Raw genomic sequence first — 19,663 nt, 5'->3', positions numbered from 1 at the left:
TTGGAGTTCACACTGCAGGCGCTAGGAACTTTGCCGCTCGGTCACCAACCTGAGCCTTCGGCTAGTCCGAAGAACGCGAAAAGCCAGGCCCAAGGCACCGGTTGTCATGGCAACCGGGGCGCTGGTCTCCCGGGCTACCTCGTCCCTAGGGAGGAGGCGGAGCTGGAGGCCAGGCGAGCCAATGAGTTCGAGGGGAGCTCGGGGTCGGACATCTGCGGTCCTCCCAGAGCCGGGGAATGGTTGAGTGACAGGACCGGGGGGGCGGAGCCGAAGCGGCTGCCCGAGGTGGAGCCCGAGTAGTGCGAGTAGCTCCGGCGGCCGCGCTGAGGCGAGGGTGACACACCATGCTCACGGTCCCTAGAGACCGTCGTGCTGGCGAGCCGCGCTCCGTAGCTCCCCGGTCCGCCTCGGCAGCGGTCAGAGTCGCCTACAGGAGTTGAGCCGCCCGCGCCGGAAGGTTCTGGCGAAGCTCTTGGAGGGGCGTCGAGCACAGTAGGGCGGCGGGGGTGCGTTGAGCGCCCGGGGGTCCGGCATTCGGCTGGGATCGCCGCCGGAGGGGCGTTTCCGAGGCGAGGAGGAGGAGGAGGAGATGCTGCTCCTCTTCTCCCCCTCCCCAGGCTCCTTCTCCAGCTCCTTCAGCCCACGCCCGCAGCCGCTTGTGGGAGAAGAGGTGGTGGCTCTCGGCGCCCGCGGCGGCTGCCGGCGGCCCGCCCCGACGCCGCGTCCCCGCAGCCCTAGCCCGGCGCTCCAGTAGCAGGACCTGGTCTCGGGACCAGCCGGTAAGGAAGAGAGCCGCCCTGGGCTCTGCGTGGCATGTGCAGAAGTGCAAAACAAAGTACATTGCGCTAGTTCTCTTCCTCCTGTCTTTGCTTTTGCTCCAGTCCCTAAACCCAACTCCTCTGTTGCCCTGGTAGAAGGAACTTTTCTTTGGTTGTGGTGGTGGGGTATTTTTGTACGTTAGAGTTGGGGGTGGGGTGACTGGAGTGGGGAAGAATGAGATGAAACTCCATTGCGGAGTAGGTAGATCCATCTCCTCAGCGAAAGAAAGCCGGATCTCGGGAACGAAACCCACAGGGGGAGTACGAGATTGTGGGGTAATAGGGAGTGACATTGCCCCGTCGTGCTCGCACAGCTCCGCTCTGTGCGTGCTTAAGGGAAGGGCTCCCGGCGTCTGTTTCTGATTTCTGCAAATGATTGTGGAGATGGTGTGGTTAGAGGCCGCCCAGAAGAATGTGTATGTGTAAGGGCTCGAGAAGCGGGTGGGATGGCGGGGAAGCGGAGGAAGAGGGGCCAGAGAGAGAGACAGACACTGTCTGATGCAAGCTCTTTTATTGCTTTTCTTCTGCTTGCTAAAATTAACACTTTACCCTCCGGCCCCCTAGCCCCACCGCTTTGCTCATTACGTGATACTGTAAGAGCAGACAGCTGGGAAGCTAAAGTTAAACTAAAGTCAAGAAAACTCTTAAAAAGTTTAATTTCCTTGTGTTGTGAATATAATGGAGAGAGGAAGATGGGGAGAAATATCACTAAGAGATTTACAGCAATACAGTTTTCATTGGCCGTACACGTATATGATCGACACCACCGCACACTTCCAACTAATCTGTTCGACAGCCTTGTGTCATTTTCATTTAATTGCATCTTTGAAACAACAAACGCGGTGACTTCATAGGGAGCTGCCTGGAGCTGAGCTCCCTCTCAGAAAATGGGGCAATCGGGTTTGTTTTCAAGGCAGGACCTGAACAAAATGTAGGACACCTGATCTGTGGGATGAAGGGCGCTGGTAACTAATTATAAATTTTAAGATTTTAAAATTTATATCTAGAAAGTTTTCTAAAGGATGGGGGAAAAAAAGTAAAAGTGGATGTATTACGAAACAAGCTTTGGTATTTTCCCAAATTCTTGATGACTGTGTTGGCAGCGTCCAGGTGAAAACTTGCTTCATGCTCATTGGCTGCTTGTAGTGGTGCCAAGATACATATTATTTCTCGTTTTAATATCACTAGGAGCATTTTTTAGTAAATTCATACATACATTGATTTAGTAAATTTATACAGAGGCTCATTGACTGATGTCCAATCTTGTTTATTATACTTTGTTCATAACATTGTGTTGTACTTGATGTTCTAGAGGCTTTGTGGGAGTATGTGTGGGGAGAGGATAGGATGGAAATTAGAACTAAAAATAGAAAAATATTTGAGGTTAGTTAAGAAAAGGTCTGATTTCATAGTGTTTTTCACTTTTACAGTTAGAGAATTATAGCTTGCTTTACCATTATGTAGGTTTATCTTTGAATTTACATTTGTCTCACCATTTTTATTTGCATGTTAAGCTTACTTATATTTTCAAGGGTGATTACCAGCATCCAAAAATATAAATGGTTTTTCATGTCACAGGTTACATACACGCACACCATTAAAACCAGTGTCAATTTAAAAGTCAGATTTTAATACTATGATAGGGGTCACGTTTTAAAACTTACATTATCTTTTTGTTGTTGTTTTTGAGGGCTGCCTCCTAAATACAGTATGTGAATGTGGGAATTAGCTAATCATTTGTTTTGGAGTAGAAGATGGTAGGTGATCATCTTTGAATGAATGAAATTTATGTATTCTTTGTTGTTGAGAAAAACAGATGTTGATTTGTTCTGTCTTTAATATGTTAAGGGTTGGATGGAGAAGTGTTGTAGCTTCTCCCATGTCAATTGAGTGTATGTTTTTCCAGCTCATCTTAGTGCCCAGCCCCAAATGTACTGGAGAGAAGGACTATCAGGGATAAACTATGACTTCTTTCTTTTTCCTCTTCACCCTCTTCTTTTGACAGAAGGTGTAATTTTTAAATAAACCCCAAAACATTTTTATGTAAAATTAAATTATAATTAACATCATTTGAAATGGAAAAGAAACACAACCATACTCCAAGCCAGTGCATTTAGTAGTTACTCCTGACAACATACACTTGTTTTGGAATATGCTTTGGGAGAACTGTGTGGTTCAAAGTGTTCTCCCATTGGCCTCTGATGCAACCAAGTATGACTCATTTGAGTTAATATCACTTTACAAGGTAGGGGCCTGAGAAAGGAGAATAGATAATGGGTCTCAGGATAGAAGAATCAGTGCTGATGGGAATGATGAGAATTTTTTGGTCTGGACTTCCTTTTTTTTTTTTATCCCTGAAAAACTCTCTTTTAATTTGAAAATTAAAATGGGTCAAACAACTCAGGAACTAAACTTTTTAGAGATAGCTTGTTAAGATAGGGTCTCTCTCTGTTGTTCAGTTTGGAATCATGGCTCACTGCTGCCTCAGCTTCCCAGGCTCAAGCAGTCCTCCCAACTCAGCCCCCAAAGTAGCTGGTACCACAGGTGTACAACACCACACCCAGCTAATTTTATCTTATTTCTTTTAAATAGAGACAAGGTCTCGCTGTGTTGACCAAGGCTAAAAGATAGCTTTTAATGAGTACATTAATGTAGGACTTTTGATGGTTTAAGTTAAAGTTGAAAGTTTCTTTTTTTTGTTGTTTGAGATGGAGTCTGGCTCTGTCGCCCAGGCTGGAGTGCAGTGGTGCAAGCTCAGCTCACTGCAAGCTCCGCCTTCCGGGTTCACGCCATTCTCCTGCCTCAGCCTCCCGAGTAGCTGGGACTACAGGCGTCCGCCACCACGCCTGGCTAATTTTTTGTATTTTTAGTAGAGACTGGGTTTCACCGTGTTAGCCAGGATGGTCTCAATCTGCTGACCTCGTGATCCGCCCACCTCAGCCTCCCAAAGTGCTGGGATTACAGGTGTGAGCCACCACGCACGACCAAAAGTTTCATACTAGCTGTAAACGTCCCATCAAAACTCCGTCTGTAAACTGCTTTGGGAGATGGAGTTCTAATAATCCTTTGAGTTTGGGGAGAAAATGAAAACACCTTTAAGACCATTATTCTTGTTTAGTGTCAGGCACTGTGACTAAGCACCCTGCTCTATCCTGCCCAACCCTGTTCCCAAGAATGCGTGCCTGTCACTAGTAGTAAGGCAGTAGGTGGGCCATTGGTTAATTTCTCAGGATAAAAAGATAGCAATTCCTACATAATCTTGTATAGAGTTAAACCGTAAACTTAACATGTTTTTTTCCAGAGTTTGCTATCAAATGCATAGGAAATACAGGAATAGAGTCTGGTTTAAGTGCTTGTTTAGATGTGTTTGCCTTATCCTGTGCTCTGCCATTGAATCCTGCTTTTTAAATTTTTGTTTTGTTTTGATTTGTTTTCACACTGGAAAAGTATGAAAATTCTCTGAAACAAACTGTCTCTAAGAAAATCCATCTGCCATAGTATAAAGAGTGTGGAGGACTCTGCTGTCTGACAAATATGTGTCCAAATCCTAGAGACTATTAAAGTTTATTTTTAATAATTTAATAATATATACCTCTCAAGGCTTTTTTATTTTGGGGTGTGTGTGTTTGTGTGTGTGTTTTGAGATGGAATCTCACTCTGCTGTGCAGGCTGGAGTGCAGTGGCGCAATCTTAGCTCACTGCAACCTCTGCCCCCTATCCTGGGTTCAAGCAATTCTCCTGCCTCAGCCTCCCTAGTAAGCTGGGATTACAGGCATGCACTACCACGCCCGGCTAATTTCTGTATTTTTAGTAGAGATGGGGTTTTGCCATGTTGACCAGGCTGGTCTTGAACTCTGGACCTCAAGTGATCTGCCCACCTCAGCCTTCCAAAGTACAAGGATTACAGGCGTGAGCCACCGTGCCTGGTCCCTCTCAAGGTATTTTGAGGGTGAAATTAATATATGCAAACGTGGTTTAAGTGCAAGCTGACACTCAATATTTAGTTTGCTTCCTTCCTTGCAAATTTTCTTTAAAAAATTAAAATTAAATAATCACAAACACCTATGACTACTCAAATCATTCTTGAATGTGTAACTTGAATTTGGCTGGGCAAAAGGCCCTCTTTACCTACTAGCCAATAAATATCTTTGGTTGCATACTTCATCTGTGCTTAATAAACAGTTTCTTTCTTTTTCTTTTTTCTTTTTTCCTAGTTTAGTACTATTCAAGTCTGCCTGTACCTTAGAATCACGTGGATAGCTTTTTTAAGTTTGTTAAATTTTTTTTAAGAGACAGGATCTCGCTCTGTCACCCAGGCTGGAATACAGTGGTGTGATCATACCTCACTGCAACCTTAAATTGCTGGGCTCAAGTGATCCCTCTGCCTCAGCATCCTGAATAACTGATACTACAGGCATGCGCTACTCAGCCAATTTTTTATTTTTTGTAGAGATAATGGTCTTCCTATGTTGCCCAGCCTTGTCTCAAACTCCCTGGCCTCAAGCAGTTCTCCCTCCTTGGCCTCCCAAAGCACAGGGATTACAGGTGTGAGTCACTGTCCCAGGTCTGGATAGCTTTTAATAATCTCCATGCCCCGGCCTCAACTCATACTAATTAAACCAGAATCTTTGCGGACGAGACTCTGGCATCCGTATTTTTAGAAACTCCTTAAGAAACTATAGTCAACTTTGGAACCAATGTTCTAGACTCTACTAGAATTTAGAAAATTTGGTTCCCACAAATGCAGCAACATTTTTTGTGTTGAATTGTATTTTATGTTTATGTATTTCTTCTACATAAATCTTAAGAATTTAAAACACAAAAATGTCTCAGAAGCATCTATATATATGCCTATCTACAGGACTTTTTACTATTTGGATGAGAATTTAAGGTATAAATATTTCCCTAGAGCTATACTGTCAAATGAAGTTTCCCTGGCCATATATGTTATGTAAATTTATATTTTAATTAAATGAGATACAATTTAAAATTCTGCTTATTACAACTAGCCATATTTTAAGTGCTCAGGAGCCACTTGCAGCTAGTAGCTACTATAGCAGACAGCTCAGATATAGAACATTTCCTCATCACAGAAAGTCCTGTACTGCTTAGAGGTTTTGAAATTTGTATATGTTTCTTATCATCTGAAATGGCATATGTATAATTCCTATGTTATTTCCTTCAGATTTATAATTTAAAAATACATTGTGTTTTTTTTTAAAGTTACTTTTTTTTAAGTCAGAAGAAATACCACATTTTTTATACATTTCCTCTTTCCTCATTCTTTTGTACCTAGTTAGAGGTTTTTCTTTTCAAAGTTAACCAAGAAGAGGAAATTTAGTGTCCTTGTTTTTATTGCTTGTATCAGTATGCTCTAAACCTAACCAATGGCTTAATTGCGCTTGTGTACTGCAAAAGTTTCAGGTCTGGAAAAGTGATGTCCCAAAACACTGAAAATAGTCTCATTTCAACACAAATGTTAGGATTTGATTGAAAATTTTCCTTTTTGATAAAGATCTTTTTTCTTTTGCATACAGAAATTCTGAATTATCAAATCATGTGATTGAGTTTTCAACAGAAAACTGTTTTATTAGTTTTAACATGAGCATAAAGGTGTGAGAGAAAATTTTTTTCCTACAGGGGAAGGCATCTCTTTGAAAATAATGAGATTCCTAAAGAATTCCCAATGTTTGGAAGCTAAGACTGTGTCATCAAACTTAATGGTATTTGACACTAGGTAACTACTGATGCACAGCTTAGAAGAAACTGCTGTATGGTTCATCCTATACCTCCTCCTTACACACCTAAAAAAGATGTTTCCTAATCAAAGTTTTATTGGTTTAGTATGCTCTGAGTAGAATAGGAACAATAATTAATTTAAATTAAAAATATTCCTTCTTGGTAGATGATATTTTATTTTATTTTTATATAACCACATGTTTTTTTACCTACTCTGATCAGATAGATTTGTATACAGAACATTGGGAGTTATATTGTTGAAAGAATGCTTGATGGAATGTTTTGTGTACCATATCATTTTCATGTTTTAATGCTTCCCCACTTAGTTGTAATAGAGTCTGTGGAACAAAAGTGAAACATTCTTGTTGAACTTAAATTAAGGTTAGAATGATTATATAACCTGAGATTGTGTTAAAGATATTCAAAGTTGTGTTCTGTTTTGTTTTTTGAGGAAAGGTATAGCCTGGGAATTTTTAAAAATTCTTTTAGCACTATTTACGTATTTTTGCTTCTTCTAAAAAAGTGTAATTTTAAAAATAAACATTTAAATTACTTAGGGGATGATTATTTTAGGTCTTAATGTAGTTAAATATTTCTTCTGGAACATGTAATTCAGTTTTTGAAGCAAAAATAATTAGTATTTTAGAACAGGAATTTCAGTTTTTAATGATAAATTCCCTTGTCAGTGTCTTTTATATTTCTGTCTTTAGCTGAGATGTAATTTCATGAAATCATTTGAACATCATATTGATCAAATTCATTCTTTACACAATCTGTTCTAATTTTATTTTGATGCTGGTTTCTCTGCCTGGTTCAAGGAATGAGCTTAAAGCAATGTGTAACATATGTCAATTTTCTAGTACTGTATGAAAATTTACCAAGACTGAAATGTATTTTTGTAGCTGTACTTCATGAAAGCTGTGACAGGTGTTTAAAAACAAACAAAAACCTTAAAATTAAATAAAAAATCACTACAATAACATAATAGAAACTTTAGTTCCCGAAGGTTCAGTTATCAAATCTACACCAGATAAAATTATTGTAGCTATACTATTCACTTGAGTTCCATTGGAGCTTAAATTCTGGCACTGCCTTAAGGAGTATAGAAATGAAAAACAGGATATGTGTTATTACATAATACCCAGAGATACTGTAACTTCAGTTATAATTCAAGGTAACATATTCCTCTATGTTCATAGTTTGTGGCATATGATTCTTAGAGTTACAATGAAAAATTTAGAATATATTATTCTGTAATATTAAAACTTAATATTTAATGGAAATTTCTCAATTTTTAAACAAAAGAAAATATTTGAATATGGTTGCATAATATATCACACTCATTGGTGTGAAGACCAAATTGAGCTCTGTTTTTAAGGTAAAATTTTATATGAATTTTTTTCAGGTTTACGTTAGTACATCAAACTTTCTAACTTTAAAGGGGTTTTAAGATTGTATTGAGATACTAAGATTCAACTGAAAAAATGAGTACTACTGTTCTTCCACCTGCGGGTATGCTTAAGAATCACTGTCTATGAACCACAATGTTTGAGTATTTTTCTAGAAGACTCTGTAATGAAATGTGGGCTTATGCAACATTTGTATACCTAGTTCCCTTTTTAATTGTTCCTTATTCATTAATTCCTATTCTTTGCCAGACACTCTACTAGGCACTGGTGGTGTAGTTTCCGAGACATTTCCAAGGCCTTTCCAAGACAGGCAACTTAGTGGAATAGTCTGAGGCCACATAGCTTTAATCATCTGAGTTCATGCTGAATAAATCAATGTATTGGCAGGATGTATTGCACAGAGTAGCTGTGAAGATTAGATTAAATAACATGTAAATGGCCTTGTAAAACTTTACAGACATGTGGGTACCTATCTGAATATATATACAGGTGATTTGTTTTTAGATGTTGCTGTGCATGGTGTTGACCACTTCTGTTTGATTTAGAGAAACAGTATAGTATGGTATTTAAAGCATAGACTAGGAGCCAGAATGCCTGGGTTTTGATCTGACTCTGTGGTTTAGAAGCTCTGTGACCTTGCCCAAGTTGCTTAACCTTGCTGTACTTTATTTTCCTCATCTTCAAAATGAGGATGATAACCAAGCCTACTTTATGGGATTGTTGTGAGAATCAAATGAGTTAATACGTGTAAAGCACTTAGAATAGTGCTTAATACATACTATGTATTTAATAAATATTAGCTATTATCATTTTTAGTATACTTATATTTGATTTATAACAGTGTTTTTTTAACATTGGGTACAGGTAATATATGAACTTAAATATGAGTTCTTGTTTCAAAGTTTATAGGCCTACTTTGTTCCTTGGGCCACATGTTCCTTCCACTCATTGCTTGGGCTTGTTGATATATGTGATGTGTGCCTGATTTTTACACACTTACTAGAACTTGTGAAATGAATGTCATCTTTTTCAAACTACTATAATTATTTTTCTGGTTTTTTTTTTTTTTTTTTTGAGACAAGGTCTCTGTCACTCAGGCTGGAGTGTAGTGGCCCAATCACAGGTCACTGCAGCACCTCAACCTCCCATGCTCAACTGATCCTCCTACTTCAGCCCCACAAAGCACTGGGATTACAGGCACCTGCTGCCGCACACATCCAGCTAATTTTATTTGTATTTATTTATAGAAATGGGGTCTCCTTATGTTGCCCAGGCTGGTCTCAAACTACTGGACTCAAGCAATCCTCCTGCCTCGGACTCTCAAGGTGTTGGGATTACAGGATGAGCTGCAATGCCCGGCCTCAAACTACTCATGTTGAGAACACTGTATTTCCTGTTTGGGAATCACTTTTAGGCCATATGGCATATTGTTTTAAACATCCTTTTTGGTGGCATATCTCTTCTTTGAGAGTAGGTTTGATTTAATTAAATAATATATTTTTTCATGTTTTAGAAAGGTGAGTGATAAGAAGTATAATTTGCATTAAAATGAAAAATGGAGTATAAAGTAAAATGAATATTTTAAAAATATCTAAACATAATTAGATAAGAAGATTCCAGAAATATTTTTGATAACATTGTCTTTGAGGACAAGTGTACTTTACCCTTCTGAAGTGTCTATTTAGAAAGGTGGCACTCTTAGATATATAAATTGTAGTTTGTTAAAATGTACATGTTCACAGTCTCACACAGAATTATTACTTAATATTTGTGAATCTTATGTTGCGATGCTTCTGAGGCTAAATATTGTGTAATATAACCTAAAATTCTTCAGAAAGTGTTTGTGATCTCATTTCCGAGCTGATATTGTGCATGCTTTTAGCAGTTTTTCTGTTTAAAATTATTTGGTATTTTTCATAGAACTTTAAATATGCTCTAAGGTATGTTATGAATCCCCAAGATATGATATGTATAATTTTTCATTTATTAACTACAGAACTCATGACACATCTCTTAGCACCTCTTACACCCAGTTCCCTTTTTTAACTATATAAAATGAGTCATTATATATATATGTTTTACATGTCATTTGGTCTTCACAGCTATTCTCTGCAATATTCCCTGCCAATAAATTGATTTATTCAGCATGAACTCAGATAATTAGCATCACTCAGATGATGCTAATAAAGTACCTTGACCTAGTGGATATTTAAGAAACTGGATTTACTCTTCAGGGAGACTAGTTCATGGCCATTAAGATCATTTGGTACTTTTGTGCTTTGCATTGTTTGACATTTAATTATTTGTAATAATGTGATTAATTTATATAATTAAAAAATCAGTATTTGACCTACTATTGAAATACTAAATTGAGTTTATTGTTAACCTTTTAACAAGACAAAATCAATGTCTATTTATATTCATTCTTAAGTATTTAGCTTTTGTGAAAACTGAACTCAGGTAGTGTTATGACTTGTTTATTCATGTTCAGACCTAAATTAGGAAGCACAGTATAATAGAAAGAGCAAACATGTTGAATTTGGGTAGTCCTTGGTTTGAGTTTTAGCTCTTTTAGTAATTAGAATGACTTTGGATAAATTTAATCTATATCTGATCTGTAAAATGGAAATAATAATATATATCTCAAAAGGTTTTGTGAACTTTATTCCTGAATTATACACATATAAAATGATTGGGCATAGCCTACTGATTCTGTTTACAGGAATTCTTTACCTTTGCTTCCCTCTTCAACTGTGTTACTGAGAGAAATAGTCGCCTAATAAATCTGATTAATAATGCTGAGATAAAAGCAGTTTATCTCCTTATCACTCAGATTTTAGCCTCTTTAGTTTACATTGGTTTGATTAGGCTACTGCTATTGCTTTGGTTATCAGATTGTTTTATATGTAAGATCTTTTTAGGCAGAGTAGCTACATATAAGCTACTTTAAGACTAAAATGGTTGACATTTTAAAGGAAACAAAATAGGTAAATCTGCCATGTCCCCTTGAATATGTGAAAAATACAGAAATTAACAGAAAAAAAGCCACAGCATTATTTGACCATTTAAAAAAATAGCAACAATTATAAATGTCTTATAAATACATTTAATTTTTTGAATGTCCTTTGTCTCTTGTGTAAACTAATTATACTACTGTAACATATTTGACCACTCTATGTTCAGAATTATTTTCCATAGTTTGAGAAATACTGAAAAATAAAAGAAAGTGATTCCTACCAAAAAAACTTAAAATCTTGCTTAAAACACACAGAGAAAAGAGAGGAAACCATTATATATTGTAAAATAATGATTAACTGCAATGAAAGTTTTAAGAAAGTGTGGTCTGATTTAATCAGGATTCACTTGGGGAGTAGAGCGTGAGCTGAGTCTTGAAGACATTAAATGTCTGTAGATGAGAATGGTATGTCATGGAGCAAAACAAAAGATATGAGTAAGTGAATTCATGAGGGAAGTGCTTACAAAGAAATGCTGAAGATGCCCTGTCAAAGTGAGAAAAGGATGAGGACAGAGAAGGGAGTGCCTAAGAAACTAGGAAAATGTTACGTTAAAGAAAGTGCCTTAGGAGAGTCAAGAGTAAAAGACCAATAGTTCTAGATGCCACAGGGAGCCTAAGAGAGAAGGCTAAAGAAAAGTAGAACATTGTGATCAGTTGACTATTGCAAGGATAGAAAGGAAATTGAAATGGGGGATGATATTTGTTTTCAAAATAGTTGAGAGTTGGATGATCTGATCTATGAGGTTTCATAGGGTCAGAACATTTTTCCTTTTTAAGATTAAAGGTGGTGAAAGAACAGATTGATTATATGAGATTAACAGATTTAAAATGGCAGAAAGAGTGAGAATCATCTCCTTTTATGAGGATTGTCTGGATGGTAAAGAATGAGTCCTAGATAGAGGTATTCATTTTAGTCAGGGGGAAACAACTTTTTTCTATAAGATTTAAGAGAAGGCTACAAAGATAGATGTGGAACTCTTAATGAATAGAAATAAAAATAAGATTTTATAGATAATTTATACTTAATGATAGTATCTTCAGAAGGTACTGTCATAGGAGGCAAGATTATTGCCAGGTATTATTTGGGTAGTGGTGAAAATAAAGAGAGATAGGTAAAGTTGGGAATCATGATGTTGGGAAAGTAATCAGAGGTTGGTAAAGGATTTATAGAGGCTTTGTGGGTTTGAAGTTGAATAATTTGAACAGTGATGGCCTCAGTCCACATTTGCAGAAAATGAAGAGTAAAGTGAAGAAATTATTGCAGTCTATAATGGTCAAGTAAAATATGGGACTTGTAGTAATGAGGAAATCCCACTGAGACTGGGAGGACTGGGTGAAATGGAAAGTGATTTTTTTTAGCACTTTCTAAATTTACTCAATAAGCCAACTATTAATTGAATTAAAGATATTTATCATTTTCCTCTATCTGCCACTTTTTTAGAACAAGCCGACAAAGGATCTTGATGCTAAAACAAGTATGTGATGTTTGTTTAATTGAATATGCTGTGTGGATTAGTTATTGCTTGATTCACTTAACCTGGGATTGGGGATTGTATTTAAAATGAGACACCTACACTATACATTTAGAAAAGCTGTTTAAATAAAAATCTCATTCTGTTTTTTAATATTCTGCTATACTAGTTCATTTTATATTTGCCCCTAGTGTGACTTTGCTGTTAGCCTTTATGCTTATTTATTATGATAATCACTAGGATTTATAATTTAAAATTAATTGGAAGTGCTTTCCACAAGTTGCTTTGTCTACTTTCTATAGAAATAGAAATGAATGAATGAAATAATAAAAATAACACTATTCTCCTCTTACAAATTAGCATTATGCTTGGCAGATATCCGTTCCTAAAAAGTTTCTAAATGAATGGCATCTTTCCATCTGAAAATCACATAAATATTTTATTTGGTGTACCATCAAGTGCAATGCAATTCAATAAATAGGTTTAGTATTTTACCCACTCAAGACTAGATTTTTTTTCTTAATTCTTGAAATAACATTATGAAACTCCTTGACTCTACAAATACGTGGTTGATTGTGTAAAGTCACCTAGTTGCTTGTTAAATAAGAGCAAAATGCAGTGTAGACCTCTAAAAGTACTATCTTAGCTAGCCGTATCATCTAAAGGATTGTCTTTACCTTGATTAGTAACTGTCCATAATGGTGGCCAGTACATTTTCGGCTCCTTTTTGTATTTCTAAGAAAAATAACTCAAGAGGAAATAATGTTATTCCAGATGATAAATTAATCCTGGAGTACTTAGCGTTCTTTTAAATTCATTAAAGTTCTTAATCATATAAAATGAGACTTAAAAATTTGATTCTGTCTCAGGATAAAAACTATAATTGTATGTGCTATAAACAGCGAAATTCATGTTTATGATTCCTTTAAAACTATTAATCTTTATTTTAAAAAAAAAGTCTTTAAATACCCTTACTACTCTAATGAGGGATATTAGAAAGATTTTTATATATCCATCTACATTTCACAACCTTTTTGTACTACATGAAAATATTTTAAAAGATATCTATGCTGTCTGTAAATAGGATTCTATGCCATTATAATCTGTAGATTAAGCCAATAATTTATATGTGTATGTTCATATTGTCTTTCACATCATCTAAATGAACACTGAAAAATGATTCCAATGATAAGGTACTATTTGGATATTATTGTGTGCTAGGCACCCTATTTTAAGAAATTGACACATAGTATATTGTTTATCTTTACAGTCCTATTGAGGTACACGCAATCCTGTGAAGTAAATGCTATTATTATTTTACAGATGAGAAAACTGGGGCTTAGAGAGGCTTAATGAGAGGTAGTGGAGCACACACTTGAATCCAAGTCTGTCCTACTGCAGTCAGTTATCATAACTATAACTTCTCATATCAATAGTGTCTTTTAACATGAGCAGTATTAGGGTGGAGCAAAAAATCACCTCAATTTCCTTAGAAAAGATGAAAGAAACCTTGGCAGTCTAATTTGGCATCTAAATTCATGAGATTTTTTATGAGCTTTCAAAACAGTTTTTGCAATGATATATTTTCCTTTTAGCTTTTCTTTTTTCAAGGTCTTCCTCTACTAACTTGTCACTTTTGGTCTTCACAGCACTGAGTTCCTATAAAACTGTTGAGTAAAGTAAAGATAATGAAGTGCCCTTTTGAAAATCTTTTAACAATGTTTAGATGCTCATCATGTGTAGTAATATAAAATTGGAAACAAATAGGTTAGAGTATAGGAATGATTTATTCTAAATCCTTACAATAGAATTTTGTGGTCATCAAAAATTAGATTGATAAGGAGGTTTTTGTAACATGGAAATATAATGTTAAATAGATAAGATAAAACCTGGCTAATAAAGCATAATCATAACTATCGTTTTTGTATTGCCTTATTTTTTAATAAAAGCTTTCATTTTAAAAAGGCCAGAAAAAAACAATGAGGGACATTATAAAGATTTTTATAAGGAGAACCAACCTATTTTAGGAGTAGAAAGATTAGATTGTGAAGAATTCATTATGTATAGAATCTGATTTGTTAAGTTGAGAAACAAATTATGATATTTTGCCTGAAGATTTTTTTCTTGTAAACATGGAGGAAGCTTACCGATTCTAATGCATTATATTATTCTAGTCAATTCTTGGAAGATTTACTTGAGGCTGGTTTGCTGCTTTATAAAGATGATTAGGTAATAATAATGATAGTATATGCTTATAAAATTAGGCTGGGTTGCTGCTTTACAAAGATGATTAGGTAATAATGATACTACATGCTTATAAATATACTGTTTAATAAAAATTTAATTCCTCAAAACAACCTTATGGTAAATACTACTATTATCTTCCTTTTATAGATAATGGAAACAGAGATGCACTTATATTAATTAATCTGCCCAAATATAGATGGTAAGTGGGAGAGCCAGCATTTTGCATCTAGGCAATCTGGTTCCGAAGCCTGTGTGCCTAAACACTACACACTAGGTAATTTAATAGTGAAAATCATTTATAACTTTTAGTTCAGAGTTGGAAATAATTATCTTATTAAGGTAATAAGGTAATGGCCTTTTTAAAATGAAAGTTTTTATTAAAAAATAAGGCAATACAAAAACAGTAGTTATGATCATGCTTTATTTGCCAGGTTTTACCTTTTATCTATTTAACATTGTATTTCCGTGTTACAATGGAGAATAGTTTTAAAAATCATCCTTTGGTTTGGTTAATGGCAGTTATTTACAGAGCCCCAAACTGTTGGTGACTGCTAACAAAGTTTCTTTTCTTCTCCTTTGAATTGACTCTTTCAGTAGGACTGGATGCTTTGTATGTGGTGATGTAAAAAGTGTCTGAGGAGAACTACGAAAGTTTCTAAATTTTAGTTTATCACATAGTTTTAGAATTCATTCACAATTGGTTGCCGTTTGCTCTTAGTTGGAGAAGTGGACTTTGTAGCCTAGAGTTCTTTAAGACATCAGATTGGAATCACTATTAATCCTTTCCCTCAACTGGCTGTCTTTACATCTATTTTTTTTCTTAAGAGTTATGTACTATTATCCCAATGCAAATAGTTTAGGTGGTCATGTAGTTCTTTTATTAAGTAAACAGTTTTGTTGTCCTCTGAAGAGGATGAGTTGTGCAGACTTTAGTTATAACTGATAAAGCTTATATTAAGTATGTTATTTTATAGAATAGGTAAAACTTATATTTATATAAGGTTGAAAATGTACAAAGATTGAAAAGTAAGTCATCTTTCTTTTGCTTCCAAGTCTCCTTCCTGGGGTGCTTTTCTGTATCCTTCCTTGTCAGTAATGTCACCGAAGCCAGGAGGAGACATTAATGTTGCACTCAACTGGTATTTTAGTCTCCCTCAGTGTGAAACTTTGTATGTACCCTCGTAGTATGCTATAAAGCTCTTGGCTTTTTAAAACAATTTATACAAATAAAGTATTCATCTTTTATATATTAAATAGCAAAACTTCTTTTTTCTGCTTTTCTTTTTTTTCTCAGATTACCTCATTAGTCAAACATGTTTCACACTTTTGACCTCTTAATCCCTTTCTTTTGTTAGCACTTAAGTATCAGTTAGTAAAAAGCAAACGTGGATGTCTTAGCAGTACTAATTTTACAGTTTTGTTTAAGTTGAAAATTTTCTTTTGAGTTTGACAAATATTGGATACAACTGAAGTTGGATTATTTTACAGTTGGAAGGAGAACTTAGATCTATTTCAGTTACCTTATACAGCATTGGGGTGCAAAGAAGCTAGATATATAGAAATTTTTAAAAACATGTTTGTTTTTCTAGTTTTCTTTCCTTGGCTTAAGTATGAATACTAAGACTAAATATGGAGTTAGTCTTATTATGTACCTAAAGTTTAGATTCAACGTGGTGAAACCCCATGTCTACTAAAAATACAAAAATTAGCCGGGTGTGGTGGCACACACTTGTAGTACCAGCTACTTAGGAGGCTGAGGCAGGAGAATCACTTGAACCCAGGAGGCAGAGGTTGCAGTGAGCCAAGCTCGTGCCACTGCACTCCAGCCAAGCGACAAAGGAGACTCCATCTTAAAGATAAGATAAGAAAAATTTTTGGGGTACTTCCTGCAGCTCCAGTAATCTGTAGTTTAAAAATGTGCCCCAAAGACAGCTTTCCTACTATTAGTAGAAAATAAGAACTCTTTTCAAAGTATCTTTCTAGGAATCTATCTCCCCTTTAGAGGAATTAGAAATTTTGGTCATGCTTTTATGCAGTTATTCTCAAAGTCAAAAAATGTTAGTTTCTTAGAATATTATTGTACGTAGCCTAAATCAAGTGTCACTAGCCTAAATGCCTGCAGGGGCAAAAAAGGGGCCAGGGCAGTTAAGTGAGGAGGAAAACAATAGTGAGCGATGGAAACTGTAGTGAACTAAAGAGCTCAGACTAGGTAAAGTGGGAAGCTACTACCCACCTTGAGTGCTGCCACATATTCCCCCCCCCCCAATTTTTATATGAAATCTCTCAAATTTGTGAAGTCTTGTAATTTGTAAATGTTGGGCTGCAAAGTTACACTTTTGCAAATATGGTGTAGGCCGTTGTCCTATAGGCCAAATAAAACATGTCAGCAAGCCAAATAAAGCCCATGGGCCACCCGTATGGAGTTTATGCCATAGATTATCTTAACAACTTTACACTTGCATGAACTTGCCTATTTTGTTTTGACACTTATTAAGGGATAATGGTGATAATGATTCCAGCTGTATGTTTTGATTAATATTTTACCTTAACATATTAATGAAGTAAATAATTGGATTTTTTTGTGTAGGAAGAGAGAGCAAAAGACTAGTTCCTAAAATGCATAGAAGATGATGTCATATGTAAATATATGACTTGATTTCCATTATTTTTCTTAGAAAAATTTTATTCTGAGTCCCTTTCATTCTCAAGTTCTGTTATTCCTTTTTCCTACTTTCACATTCAGTATCTCCCTGCTTCTCCCACGATTGTTATTTTCATTTGCAAGTTATAAAATAAAAATCCTCTTGTAGAAACCCTATAGAAAGTCAATCACTTTGTGATTTATTCAGCTGCACAAACTTCCAGACATTCTTCCCCATAGCATTACAATTCCTTACTTAGTCTTAATATTACTTCTTTTAAAATTGCTTTTTAAGCAGAAGAATGGACTGCCTTTAAGGCAGTTAGTGAAAAGACCCACAGAAACAATCTAGAGGGATGATCTCATAACCATGTAAGATTTGACCCCACTCCATCGGGGGTGATTGAACTGAGATGCCATTTACAGTGGTTCAATACAGAGAAATAAGCATAAGTTAGTGAAACTTGTAGCCAAGATGGAATAACAGGGATAAGATTTACCCTCCTGCCTGCAAAAAACTAGAATAAGGACAAAATATGTGAAACAACAATTTTCAGGACACTGTATATCAGATAATAAAGGGCAGTGATCCGTGAGAGATGGAAACAAGATAAGCCTTATTACTACCTCTACTTACTACCTTGAGAGAGTTTCCAGGCTGTGGCATATAGTGGGAGAAACCAGATGGAGAATGGTAGACTCCCTGAGTTCAGGAGATGGAGCTGAGAGTCTGAGGAGACCAAGGCAGTTAGAGTTAACAGGAAAGAGTACTAGAGAAGTGAGAACTGCAGAGAAAAATCCCTGGAGATCTACAGATGGTCCCCTTTGAGTATTCAGCTGAGTATTCAATATTACGTGCATGTCAGGAAACGACCAGAGACCTGACAAGGAACCACACAAAAGGATTCAAGGAAACCTTGCTTGTGCTCACACAGGGCTAGGAATAGTGCCTGTTCCCACAAACTGGGCTACAAATGTTCAAGATTTATGAGGCACTGGGTAGAGCACACGGAAGAATCTTGCTCTTGCTCAGTAGTGAGGAATAGTTAGCCCTAGACTGAGTACTGCTCTGGACAAGTCCAACAAATCTTTAAGACCTGAAAAGATCAAATGTTGAAGTTTTCAAATAATTTAACTTCAAGCCTGAGCAAAACTCAAAAATATTTACAAATATTTGGCACCCAACAAGATAAAATTTATGATATATAGCATCCGGTAATTTTCAGGCACACAAAGAAGCAGGAAAATATGATCTATAATGAGAAGATAAATCAATAATCATAACTGTCTCAAAACTGATACAGGTTAGAATTAGCAGATAAATACTTTAGAAATTTTATGTAACTATATTTCATATATTCAAAAGTTAAGTAGGAACATACTAAACCTCTAAAGACTCAAAAAATCAACAGAATATCTGAGCTGTGGGAACTTTAAATAGCTCAATATATGAAATTTGAGTCCCTGAAGCAGAGGAGAGAAGCAGCATGATAGAAAAAATATTGGAAGAAATAATGGCTGAGATTTTTCTGGATTTGATGAAAACTATAAACCCACACCTTCAGAATCTCTGTGAACACAAAGCATAGGAAACATGAAGAACATTATACCAAGGCACATTGTATTCAAACTGTTCAACACCTCTGATAAAGAGAAAATCTTAGAAGTAGTCAAAGAAAGAAAAAGCCAGAGGAAAAGGCAAGCAAGCATGTGGGACAGAGAGAGGAAATTGGGTTATGTACAGAGGAACACAGATGAGGATTACAGTATATTACTTGTCAAAAACAATGCAAACAAGAAGAAGGCACAGTGACATCTTTAAAGTGCTGAAACTGTCAACCTAAAATTTCTACCCAAAGAAAATATCTTTCAAAAACAAAGGTGAAATAAAGTGGTTTTCCCCCCTAGATATACAGTAGCTGAAAGAATTGATAACCAGCAGATCTGCATTACCAGAAATGTTAAAGACAGTTGTTCAGGCAGTAGAGTAATGATACCAAATGGATTTACACAACTAAATGAAGAACACTGGAAATGCTAACTACATCGATAAATATATCTGATACTTTCCTAATTATAGAAATTGATAATAGGCTGAGAAAAGTAAATTGGCCCACTTTATAAGACATTTAAGCCGGGCGCGGTGGCTCAAGCCTGTAATCCCAGCACTTTGGGAGGCCAAGACGGGCGGATCACGAAGTCAGGAGATCGAGACCATCCTGGCTAACACGGTGAAACCCTGTCTCTACTAAAAAATACAAAAAAAAAAACTAGCCGGGTGAGGTGGCGGGCGCCTGTAGTCCCAGCTACTCGGGAGGCTG

At 36.3% G+C, this 19,663-nt stretch overlaps 1 protein-coding gene across 4 annotated transcripts in view; it reads left to right on the top strand.

Moving 5' to 3' along the window:
* The first annotated feature begins 303 nt into the window (after positions 1-303).
* Positions 304-19,663, top strand: part of PTPN13 (protein tyrosine phosphatase non-receptor type 13) — a 222,244-nt gene continuing 202,884 nt past the window's right edge. For all 4 annotated transcript variants that reach the window (XM_023198105.2, XM_023198108.3, XM_023198107.3 and 1 more), the window contains exon 1: positions 304-779. The gene's annotated coding sequence lies outside the window, so the exon portion shown is untranslated. The remainder of the gene's footprint in view (positions 780-19,663) is intronic.

This window comes from Piliocolobus tephrosceles, chromosome 3 (assembly GCF_002776525.5).
Source record: "Piliocolobus tephrosceles isolate RC106 chromosome 3, ASM277652v3, whole genome shotgun sequence".
Taxonomy (NCBI): Eukaryota; Metazoa; Chordata; class Mammalia; order Primates; family Cercopithecidae; genus Piliocolobus; species Piliocolobus tephrosceles.
Note: the sequence above shows the minus strand (reverse complement) of the source record. Positions and strands in the feature narration are given on the sequence as shown.